Raw genomic sequence first — 12,721 nt, forward strand, 5'->3', positions numbered from 1 at the left:
GGCTGACTCTGTTGATACAGCTTCCTTACTGCCCCTCTGACCTAGGATCTTACCCCCAGAGTTTCTTCAAGGAAAGGTGTCCCTGAGACACCTGGGCCTTCGTGTTCTGTGGTTCAAAGGTCTCATTCTCTTATCCCAGCGCTTCTACTGGGTGACCTTAGGAAGTTCTGTCTTCTTTTTGGATCTCAGGGATTTTTTTTTTTTTTTTGATGTACAAAATGAGGAGGATTGGACCGAACCATCTGAAAGGGTGCTCCCACTCTTGGCGATCTCCATGTCTCTCCCACTGGCCAATTGCAGCTCCGTTCTCACCAGGGCTCCTTTTGTTTGAGAAACTCTGGAATTTGGGGATGGAATCCATGACAAGTTGGCTCTCGAGGAAGATTCTGTAATAAGATCATGCAGCTGTTTAGTGATCCTATGTGAGTGTAAGATAACTTTGGGGAGAAACATCAAAGTTTACCAGATGTTATCCTGGACCAGTTCTCCTATTTCCATGAGACCAAATCATTGTCCTCAAAAGCATTATTAATCGTGCACATCCACAAGATGCCAAAAGGCTCCGGCTGGGAAGCAGGGCACCCATGCTGGGGGGCATCCACCTTGCTCGGGTTTCTCCTTGGCTGGACTTACACTGGAGGGCCTGGCAAGCGGCCAGGCTGTGCCCTGAAATTAATGACTTGTCACACAACCAGCCCCAGCCCCAGGAGGTGCTCTCACAGTCCCTTGGCCTTTCATTTTTCTCTGCAGCAAGGAAACTGGGATAGCAGACAGGCTATACCCTAGAAGGCCTGCCACACTGAGGGGAAGGTTACGTTACAGGGCCCATGTTTCAAAACACTTTTTGAAAAGACCATCCTCGCCCTTAATTTTAGAATAGTTACTCTCTGGCACCCATCCGAAGAGGGCTGTTTGGATGTTATCTGGAAACAGAAGAAAAAGAGAGAGCTGGCTGCCTGGGCTGCCTGCTGGACTGGATGTGGTTGCTCTTTCACACGCAGATCAAAAGCCTCCTGAGCAGCCAACCCTCAGCCAGGCAGTGACTCTACAAATAGAGCAGATCTCGCAGAAGGAAGAAGGCACCACGTGCAAATGCACCGCATTCGTCAGTGCCGGAGCTTTCCAAGCGCCTCTGTAGAAATATCTGGGAGATGAGTTTTGGCTCCACTCTGCCAACGGCCCTGGGATCTATTAACCTTCTTAACCTGCAGGGGCTGAGTTTCCCCAGACCCTTAGGGTTTGCGTGGTGACCCTTTCTCAAACAAGATAACTGGGGTGAGCAGGGGGAATGGGGCGTTCAGTTGCAAATGATCTCTTGGTCCTTGGTGATACCTTTCTATATTATCTCTGGCCATTAGTGTAAGAGCTACAGTAAAAATAGAAAATTGAAGTCTTGGAGAAGGGGCAAGACCAAGAAGGCAGAGATACAAAGAGTCATGTGCTCAAACAAAAAACCCACTGGGAATGGGTGGGTTCAGTAAAAGCCTTCAGGGAATGGCCACAGAAAGAGTTTGGAGAGCAGGCAGGACCCCAGAGACCCTCCAAGAAACTGACTTGGGGAAGGGACGCCCCAGACTAGGGGCGCACCACCAGGGGAATGCCTGTGAGTGGGAGAATGGGAAAGCCCACTGCTCAGGTGGCATGGGGGCATTCCGAAGTCAGTACACACCTGACCTCTAGCAAGAGCCCAGGGAACCTGGAGGAAGGGTTCCCAATCACTCTGTAGCCAGGGAAGTCAGAGGGAAAAAGCCAGTCTAAGGACACCTGGGAGAAGAGGGCAAGAATAAGACTGGAGAAGGAGGTGGTATGGGGGATTTAATGGGGCTTTAACCACAGAAGTGGAGTCCATGCACCTTAGGAGAAAGAGCTCTGACCCATTCCAAAGGGCTGTGGAGAAAGCATCAACAAATCGAAAGGGCAGAGGGAAGCCTTCTCCTTAGGATCCGCGTGGGCCATCCCACCACCAGCCTGGGGAGCCACAGAGGCTCTTCTTTTCTTTCTGTTGACAGATTCCCTCCAGGGCTGTGAATACAAAAGCATGTTGTGTCAGCTTCGCAGAATTAGAGACCCATCCTGCCTCCTCATTTTACCAGTGAAGATGCTTCAGGTGCCCTGAGAGCTGGGGGCAGAGCCCCAGCTGGTCCTCCTCCCCTAGTCCCAAGTCCCTCCACCCCTCCACCAATTTCTGACCCTCAGTGGGCATGTGTGTCTAGGCCCCCATTTCTGGAATCCGAGAGTCTCCCATGGTGTCTGCCTGTCTCTCTGCCCTGAAGATCCTCCCATCTCAGCCTCTTGCCTACCTGACTTGTGTCTTTTCCTGCTATACATAGCACGTCTGCGTCCCCTGGGCTCAGTGTGTCAGCCTCTGCTGGCTAGTGGGGGCCAGTCTGCTGCCGTCTTCCACCGCCAGCTCAGGAGCCTCTCTTGGTCTCCTCAGGGGTGTATGCTTTGGGTCTCAGGCATGAAAAAGACCAAACGTCCTCACCTCACATGTTCCTCTTCTCATTTCAGGACAGGAATGTGTGCAATTCTGAGAAAAAGCAGGGTGGGGGGTGCACAGGGAGCAGGAGAACACGCAGGCAACTGCTAAGACCCATCTCCAGCCGCCTTCCAGACACACAGATGGGAGAGATGACCACATGTGGGTCTATGGGTAACACATATGTGAGCGCAGCTTACATTCTATTCTACTCCAACAATAAACAGTGAAACTCTTTCGGAACTGAGAAATGTGAATTTGCTAGGCGTCTGATTATGGTTTCACTGCTTAAGCCCAAAGTTCTGTCATTTTGCTTAAGAATCGGTTAAAGGTTAAGAGGTTCTATTCAACCAAAGGTCAAAAAGGTCATTTTAAACAGGTTCCATTAAAACAAGACCCCAAACAAATCCAGGTACAGAAGAATAGAAATGAGAGTTAGAAACGAGAAGTAAGGCTTCACAGGAGGAGCTGGTTTCTGTCTGAGGGGGATGAGCTGTCAAATCCTTTGCTCTGGAGGATCATGGGCCCCCGAGTGGCCTTGACCTGGGATGGACTCAAGGCTGAAAGACAGGCTATAAGGAATGATCTTTCTCAAGGCCTAGCCTGTGCACCTTGCCTAAATCTCTAGATACCAGAAGCCCCCTCTTTGTTCTTTCAAGGGTGAATGACCCTAGTTCTCCTATTGAGATCTTGTAGGTGCTATTTCTTCAAAACAAAATTTACTAAATATTTATTCTGAGTCAGGCACCAAGGCTGGGGCTCATGGGGATGCAAAGGTAAGCCGAGTAGGATCCTTGGTTTCCTAGAACTTAGAACAAGGTCTAAAGAAGTCAAACTTTCTTTAATTTGGGAAATGTTAGAATGTTTCCCAAAATGCTTCCCCTGCATTGCTGAGAAGTCTACTTTCCAGCAAGTTTGATCGCAGGTGGCACTAGAGCCTCCCTCTGTTGGAAGCATGTGGCTACCTCCTCTCAGTCATCTGTCTGAGTCTCCTTCGCTTTTCCTTCTACAGCCACTCCCTGAGTGGCTACCTGAGTCAGGTGCTAAGCTGAGGCCGGCTCCTGGCCCTGGGGGCATTGCTGGCTTGGGCGCTTAGCGCCCTGGACCACTTTTTGTGAGTCTAGGTGGGGACCTGTCGGTGCCACAGCCCATCCTTAGTACCCCCCGGGGAGGCCCAGGATGCATTGCTCCATTTCTGTCTACAGCTTTCCTTAATGTCCATGGATAGAGGTATTAAATGGGCCCCCAGGGAAGCTTTAAGACTTGAACGCCAGCCCTGCCCAGGGCCCCACCGGATGGTGAGAGAGCAAGGGAGGAAACAAAAGTGCTTGTGTTAACAGAATGTCATTCCCCAACATGATTCAGGCCCCGGCACTCAGGCAGGAAAAGGAGAGCGAATGCCTTGCCATTCATCACCTCGGACACAGTTATTTTTAGAGTGCACACCAGCCCGGCGCTGGGCTCCAGGGTCCTGCTGTGGAAGGAAATGAGGCTGGGTTGATAGAGCCGGTTGAGAATGGAGATCCTGCAGACCTGTGAGTGAGTAAGCATGTGTGTGTGAAAAAGAGGAGTGGGCAGGTGGTCCTCCTCCCAGCTGCAGGCCCTGAGCTTGGCACCGTATGTGAGCTAGTGGAGGGAAAGTGGGCATGGAGGTGATCCTTGAGGGAACCCTTAAGGGAGGAGAGAGGGCCTGGAACCCTAGCGGGCCCTGGCTCAGGAAGGACCCCTGGCCGTCCCCATGGTGGCCGCACCTGCCCTTGCATAAACACACAGGAAGTCCTCCCAGGTTGAGGTCAAGGAGGCCTCTGTCCTAGATGTGGTAGGACGCCCCATCACAGCCTCGAAAAACATCTGGCCAACGCAAAGGGCTCCATGCCCGGATGAAAAAGGGAAGACCATTTGGACACTCTGAGCTGTCATCAGGAAATAATTTCTGCCCCAATCAGCACCCAAGCACCTATTTTTCGAAAAGACAAGTCTTGCCTGGGCATGAGAAGAGACCCCTTTTTGTAGGACACAGAGGTTTTCCTCCATTGTCACCCACTTCTGGCTCTCTTCTCTCCTTAGTAACTGAAGGGAGAGGGAGGCCCATGATAGAACTCAGTCCTGAGGCAAGATCGAGCCCAGGGCTGGCCCCGGGAACTTTCTCTCCTTTTATTTCAAATACTCTGCCCTCCTGACGTCTACCTCCCAGGATCTCTGGACCCTGAAAAAAGAAGGGGAAATACCATACAGATCCCACCTCTACAACTAGCCCAGTTTGAGGTTAACTCTCCCTCCCTTCTTTCCACAAGGCTTTCTAGAAGTGCTTCAAGGTCTACGGAAGTGTACTCTATATTACAAGGAACTTCCAGGGCCTCAGGCATAATTTCCTTTCTGTTAATAGCTTAGCTGCCCCGAGGTCCTGGCCAGTTCTGAACCTGCTCGCTGGCAGAGAGGGGTTAGATGACTTCCTACTCGGCCATGGGGCAGCTTCCCACAGACAAAGCCTCTCAGAGGGCAAGTCCTTGCTACTGCCTCCTCCCAGGAAGCAGGCAAAGCTCACTCAAAAGCTTGAGGGAGCCGCCAGCGCACTGTGAGCAGAAGTCTCGCCGCTGCCCCTGTTTGTCCCCAAGAGATGGCTTATCTGCTTTGCACCATGACCCGGGGTGGTAAGAGGAGAGGAGAGGAATAAGGAGCGGAGACCTCCAGTCCATTATGTTACCTGTAACTCTTCTTCTGAAGAGTTATCGCTAAGAAGTGCCACCCAGCTGTCAATCTGGTGGCAAAAATGCACTTGACTGTGTTCAAGGAATAATATCAGGATCACCAGCACACAGGCAGGCAGGGGCGGAGGGCTGCCTAGGGACCCAGCTGTCCCTGTCTCATCTCTGCCACCAGTTTGCATCCATCATAACTCTGAACCAATTGTTCACCTATCTGGACCAAAAAAGGAATAGCTTTGACCAAATATTCTTGGTACCTTTCCAAAATACCTCAGAACAGATATAACTAAAGAGGTGGGACTTCTAGAAAATCTGCTCCCTGGAGAAGTTAGTCCTCCTGCAGCTGGTGGGAGCTAACAGACAGTAGGAAAAAATAACAGCTAAAAGTTACTGACCTGCCAAATGCCAAGTACCATACAGGTCACTGCCCGTTCTTACAAAAACCTGCATGGAAGGTATTATTCTCCCTCGTGGGCAAAACAACAACAAACCCCCCAAGAATCAAAAATGTTAAAGCAGGTGCTCAAGGTCACCAAGTGGCCAAGGCAGGACATCTTTCTGGTGTCAAAGCCCACGCGCTTTCCGTCACACCATATGTCTCTCAATGAATCAAGGAGAACAATGTTCGTTCATTTGTTTTTCTTTCATTGAGTATCTTTTTAATGTCTGTCCTCTCTCTGTACATTTTTCTCTGTCCATCAAATTACTTATTGTAAAAGAATGCAATTCTACCCCATCTCAGGCTGTGCTGAGAAAAGTGAAGAATAATGTTGATAAAGCTTCTGGTCCCTGTGCCACCGAACTAGAGCCTTTTACCAGTCCCAGTCACATGACCTCATCGGGAGGCTTCCATGAGTGCGTGGGGCTTGCAGCCTAGTAGGGTACGTCAGATGCCAGCCCACTTCTTTTCTGAGGATCTGAAACCAATGGACTTCCTGCTTTTCCTTCCTTTGAAGCCCCGTGTTTGGTCCTATTTGACTGTCCCTGGGAGGATTAGGCTATTTGTCCTGATCTATCACACCTGGTGGGACAGTCAGCACAGAGGCCCGTATGCCACATTCTCTGTGAAGCCTGCTCTCTTTTCCTCCTTGGCTCAGTTTGTTACTTTCAAATGTGTCACCTGCCTCTCTGTTAGAGTCTTCTCCGTCTTTCTTTTCTTCTCTCCACTCACTCTCCTTCTCCCTCTGATCTCTATGCCACTCCTTCTTCTCCTTGATGATCGGGTGGCTGCCAACTGGAGAGACACACAGCACTGTGTACGCGCGGCAAGATGAGACCAACTTCCTGTGGACTGCGGCCGTCTCTGTGGTACTGCAGAACCAGAGTGGGGGGCGGAGGGGAGCAACAATGGAGACATTCCACCTGACACTCAGCATGGTCTAGAGCTGAAAGAACTCGACTCCCAACAGGAGAGGTCTCGGAGAAGAGCCGTCAGCCTGCAGGAAGCAACTGAGGGAGTTTCCGTTCCTGCTCTTTCCTCTTCGTGATGCCGAGTTAACCATGGAGTATTTGGGTCACGAGGGCCACAAAGGAGTCCCAGAGACACGGGATACTGGCAGCATCCTGGATTAATCCCATGCTCTTCTCCTGCTTCTATTCACAACAAAGTTTCCTTTTAGAGGAACTTTACAAATAAACTCCAGTCTCAAAGACTGGTACCAACTTCCTCTGAGCCCACAAAACTCTTCAGGTTCAAACACCAGTGAAACTGGCCTGCTTCACTTAATGCTTAGCACAAATAACTCCTTGTTCTTGGTAGGAGGGTGACCAGCGAGCAGAAAGGATTGTGGAACTAAGTAGAGGCCATGTCTAGATACACTGATCTGAGTTTCACTTCTGACCCTCTGTGCGACCCTAAACATTTCTTTCTTTTTCTGTGTCTTGGTTTCCATATTTATAGATAGTCTTGTACCAAGAAGAAACCGATACATAATTAGAGAAAAGAAAATGCTATGTAAATAGTATTAGAGATTCCCCTGCTGTTTGCTTGACAGCAGTTCACTTAGAAGATTCAAGATCCTTTTGATCTGAGATGAGAGGGACCAGCTGCTGAGAGATGCAGTCTGATTTAATCCAGTGTTAACCTTCCAGAAAATCTTGGTGGATAATTTGTGATGCTTCTTTGTCATCTGAATCCAGGACAAAGGTGGGGAGTATGATCTGTGGAATTGCTAACAACCATAACCTGTCATTTCTGGTCAAACCACTTCTTTTCATTTGTCTTGTTTACATTTCTCACATAGGTCATTCTGTGCAGACTTAAGGAACCAGCCCCTCTGGACAGGTGCTCCTGACCTCACAAAAACCATCTAACCTGTATATTTCAGTAAAAGTAAGAAACGATAGCCCCGCCCATCACAAGCTATACAAAAGTTAAAATGAAAAGTAGACTCCCTGCTTTGAGGGGTGTTAAGAAAATGTGGCTCCATATTGCCAACACGGAGCAGTGCTTGTTGGTGGCGGTTGGGGTGGGGGGGGCGTCACACAACGTACTTACTGGACTACATACAACTGTCTCCCGGCGATCCTCCCTCACGTCTCCAGGGCCAGATTGGAGCAGGCTGTGGAAAAAATTCCTGTCTATTTTCAGAAACAGATAAAAGCATTCAGATTATGCAGTTCAACTCTCAGCCTGAAAGCGGCTGGAAAAATCTGTTCCTTGCCACTGTCACTGACCCCCCGACCCCTCCAAGTAATGACATTCAGGCCCGCTGCCCCTCCTGTGTCCTCTCTCCTACCAGCACAGACTGACCCTCCACCGGACATCTGGTCCTTGTCTGCGCTGTCAGAGCACTCATTCCTTGGAGAACTGGAGACGATGGAGTAGAAGTTCATTAAAAAAAATTATCAGCTGGTTCAAGGAGAAGTCAGTGTTAAATCTGTGTTTCTTTTCATCTGGATTTGGGGGCAGCAGATTTACAAGGCTGCCTGGGTCTCAACTCTCTACCCAGGGGTCACAGGGCGGCAGGCCCAGTCGTCACTGGCACGCACAGGGCAGGCGCAAAGGCCTCATTTGCTAAGGAGATCCGCCCTGGGCGGGACAAGTCTATCCTGAGCAGAGCTGCCTGCGACCAGACGTCTGTCTCCCGGTCCTGATCTCCCCGAAGCAGATGAGGTTTGGGAACACTGAATATTTCATCAGACTGGATTCAGACTGGATCTCTGGGGCAGGGGATTATTCCTGGCTTTAGGGGAAAAGCCTGCTCTGAGATGCCTCCACTGTCCAGCACCCTCCTGTTTACATTAGATCAGCCATGCTCTGAAGATACGAAAATGTAAACACAATAAACCAGGCTTATGCTTAGTGCACCAGGGAGCAAATATCAGTCAAACACGCTCTGGAGGACCACTCTGTTAGCTTTATCACCTAGGAGGCATTGTGGGGCTCAGCACTCCTAGTGAAAATGCCTCTCCTTCCAGAATGCTGTGTGCTTAGCCCTCCTCACTGAATAATTCATTAAGCAGCAAACTCCTCCTATAAGAGCACTTGTTTTAAGGGCTTATTTTTCTCCCTCCACTGGAGGCAATGGGTTCACAATCTGAATAGAAGCCCAACAAAAGCAGCTGCCCAGGGGGCCAGACCGGATGACCGGTCATGATGGAAACAGATGAGCCTCTTTCCCTCCACCTTGCGGGAGGGCAGGGCTAGAGTGCAGAAGCCACCATCAGGCAAAAGGCTTTCGAAGAGGGAAGCAGGGCCCATCCATCTGGCAGGGAGAGTCCGTCGGGGCTGCAAAGACGGGTTCCCAGGTGGGAGACACAGAGGGCAGGGGCAGAGCTGCAGGCCCGATGGACTCCAGGCGCTCCCGCAGCCACAGGCAGGATGGGGACAGAGCAAGGGAACCTCGGGGACCCTGCTACACCCCACCAAGGCTCAGGGCCCACATTTCCATTTCTTTCCTTTCAAATCAAAAGCTCATAGTCTGTGAGGCAAGGACTGAGGAGCAAAGTGGAAATGGTTGTGATATTTAACAAAAAGCAATGGCAGAATACCAGGAGCAGAGGGAAACCATAGCTCACACCGTATCTCTGAGGTGTGCTTTGTACGTCTCCGGGCCTTTGCTCGAGCTGGTCCCTCCATCTGCAATGCACCACCTTCTCTGCTTTCCCAAACTCCTCCTCCTCCTCGAAAACTCTGTTACAACCTTTCCTCTTCTCTAAGGCTTTCCCGTATTCCTTCACTCAGCATAAACACTCCTTCCCTTGCACTCCCCCAGAACCGCCTCTCTCCACTGTGCTGCTTCGCCTCTTCTGGAATGTGTTCCGATTCGTGAAGTATGTCCCTGTGTCCTCCAAGAGACTGTGCAGCCTTGGGGACAGAGCCTGTGTTTTATTTGTATTTTTGTCTGACCCACTCCCAGAACCGAGCACAAAAAGCTCTTGTCTGGTCGAATCATTTCACTTATGGGTCACAGTGGAGTCCCAAATGCCAGCTTCAGCGTAGTGTGGTGATGTGTATAGGACCTTTCTCATTCTTTTTTTCCCTTTTGAGGTAAAATTCACCCCTTTAATCACTTTAAAGCATAAAGTTTGGTGGCTTTTAGTACAAGTATGTTCGCCATGCTGTGCGACCATCACCAATAATTCTAAACACTGTATCTCCCCATAAAGAGACCCCATACTCATTAAATAGCCATTCCACACTATCCCCTCCCCCAGCCCCAGGGAACCACTAACCTACTGTCCACCTCTCTGCGTTTGCCTCTTCTGGACATTTCCTATAAGTTGAATCATACCATATGCGACCCTTTGCATGTGGCCTCTTTTCTAACAAAGCTTCCAAGGTTCACCCTGCACCACTTCCATGCACAGACAGACCACGTTTTGTTTGTCTGATCTTCAGTTGCCGCCATGAATATTTGTTTATATGAATTTGTGTGGACATATATTTTTAATTCTCCTCCGTATATATACTCATAAAAATAGAACTGGTGGATCATATGGTAACTATACTTATTTAACATTTTAAGGAACTAACAGACATTTCCAAAGTGGCTGCACCATTTCGCATTCCTTCAAGCAACATATGAGGACTCCAATTTCTTCACGTTCTTGCCTATACTTGTTACTTTTTATGTTTTTTATGATAGCCATCCTAATGGCCATAGAGTAGTATTTCACTGTAAGTTTTGAGTTGCATTTTCTCTAATGACTAGTGATGCTGAGCATCTTTTCATGTCCTGATTGACCGTTTGTGTATCTTCTTTAACAAACTATTCAAGTCCTTTGCCCATTCTTAAATTGGGTTGTTTGCATCTTTGTTAGTGATTTGTAAGAGTTCTTTATATATTCAGTACGCTAGACTCTTATTTGCTTCAATTTGTGGATTGTCTTTTCACTTTGTTAGAAGTGACTGTCAAGGCACAAGAGGTATTAATTTTGATGAAGTCCGGTTTATTTCATTTTTCTTTTGTTACTTGAGTTCTTGGTGTCATATCTCAGGAACCGCTGCCTACTTTAAGGTCCTGAAGATTGAGCCCTATGATCCCTTCCGAGAGTTTTACAGTTTTAGTTCTTACATTAGGTATTTGGTTTATTTTGAGCTGACTGTTTATGAGGCCTGAGGTAGGGGTCCAAATTCATTCTGTTGCATGTACATGTCTCGTTGTTCCAGCATCATTCATTGAAAAAAACTATTCTTTCCCCATCGAATGGTCTTCAGACTTTTGTTGGAAATCAGTTGCTCACCCATATGTTGCACTGTTACTTTCTTGAATCTACCACTGGAAATAAGGTCATTGGGATATGAAAAAAACCTAATAGTACCATTTTTTGAGTGTAGCAACTCATAACCTGACTTCCTCTACATGCCTTGAAACCCATTTCGGGAAAAGTTAACAATGTCCAAGGTCACACATTTCCACAAGTGGACATTGCTTGGACTTTTAACTTGCAGTGTAAAACAAAGGGAATAAGAAGGTTCATTTCATGGGTTGTTCTTGGTAAGCAGAGCACATGGACAGTTGGGAGGAAGAGAGCTGACTGAGGTGGGTCCTTTATGAGAGCCCTCCACAAGTGGGTGCCTCTTGTTAGAATATGTCCTAAGTCAAGCAACACGAGAGTCATTCCTTGGCTGTCAGCTCTGACCTTGGGAGCTGCTTTGCAGAAAATTCTTTGCCCTCCCTGTCCCTGCCTCAACCCAGGTATAGACAAGAGGCTGAAGAGTGGTGGGGTGGTGGTGGGAAATTTAAACGTGGGGTCAGAAAGAAAGATGCAGCAAAGGCAGGTGCCCTTGGGGAGAAGTGGGAAGAGCAATGACAGGACTACTGATGAGAACAGGAGAGAAAAAATGGACCAAGAACTGGGGGTCTCCAAGTGTGATGTTTGAGAGAGGGGCTTCTCTAGCATAACAGTATGATTAGAAGGAGTGGATCCTGGACACTAAAGTAACTAAGTAACTAAAATAATCAGAGAGCTGCAAGGTAGTTCTTAAGCCCACTGTCTTGCTGTCTTTCAGGCTGGTATTGGCTGATACTAACCCCTCTGCCTCAAGCATCCTCCATCTCATTCCACCCCAACCTACAAGATTCCCCCTCGGACTTCTTTATCTAGCTAACCCCCAATAATGCATCTCTAACCTTCCAGCACCCTCTCTGTGTTTCCCTGAGTGTGCTGCCAGATGTCAGATTTAAAACTTATCACATTTATACAGGAACATTTTGGGGTTTTAATGTCTGTTTTCCCATTGGATAGCAAGCTCCTTGAGACCAGGGACCTTGCCTTTGAAAGCCATGGGCTTGGGACAGTATATATGGCACTGAAGACGGCTGAACTGAATTGCAGGTGAAAGTAGGGTCAACCTGCAGGAAAACAGTGACTGAGAGGTTGGCCCTAAGAAGGGAACTAGGAAATGGAAGGGGAGAGGGGTGAAGGCGAGCACACAGTTCCCAGCGGCATCCTCCTTCGATCTGTTCCAAGCTAATTGTGTAAGCTCACACTTTGTACTTGTAATCAGCTGGTCTGGACTTTCTTCTCACTATACTGAATCAGCTGGGCACGTCTCAAGGGGTGGACGTGTGCTGTTCTCAGCAGGCACTATAGAGCCAAGAGGGATGCTGTGCTCAAACAGGAAGGGGGAATCGGGGAGCCGGCAGAACCATGTCCCTCCTCGTTTTCTGCCAGGGTAGTGGCACAGGAGTGACATCAGGGAGCCATGGGGCAGCCAGGTGTTTGCAGCTTGCCCTGTAGCAGAGTTGGGGATGGACAACGGGTCAGTCTGTCCACAAGTCGCAGGTCCAAGTAGAAGTCACAAGAGCTAAGATAGAAATATACCCGGAATTTAACTTAAAATCTACATGAGGAGGCTTTCCCTTCTTTTTAATATTTTTATCCAAATCAGAGATTAACATAACAAAATTAAGAAATCGACTTTTTATTTTAAAAGTCACCATCATGATACCCCAATACAAATATTTTCATACTTTTGCATCCTTTCTTCTTTTGTTAAAAGGTATAATTCATTCTGCATAATTATAATTATTATCTTGATACAATATTAAATTTTATGTTGTCCTTTTTGTCATTTCACTATAAAAAT

The 12,721-nt window shown here is 48.3% G+C and overlaps 1 long non-coding RNA gene across 1 annotated transcript; it reads right to left on the reverse strand.

Annotated features, from left to right (window-relative positions):
• Nucleotides 1–200: 200 nt before the first annotated feature.
• LOC128627681 (uncharacterized) lies at nt 201–8,125 on the reverse strand. The gene is made up of 3 exons (XR_008391955.1): nt 7,923–8,125; nt 7,682–7,745; nt 201–386 (listed from the first exon to the last, which is right to left on the reverse strand). It is a non-coding gene; the product is annotated as an uncharacterized LOC128627681 (long non-coding RNA).
• Between the last annotated feature and the right edge of the window lie 4,596 nt (nt 8,126–12,721).

The sequence above is a fragment of the Artibeus jamaicensis genome, unplaced genomic scaffold (assembly GCF_021234435.1).
Source record: "Artibeus jamaicensis isolate MK-2021 breed Jamaican fruit bat unplaced genomic scaffold, CSHL_Jam_final contig_465, whole genome shotgun sequence".
NCBI classification, from domain to species: domain Eukaryota; kingdom Metazoa; phylum Chordata; class Mammalia; order Chiroptera; family Phyllostomidae; genus Artibeus; species Artibeus jamaicensis.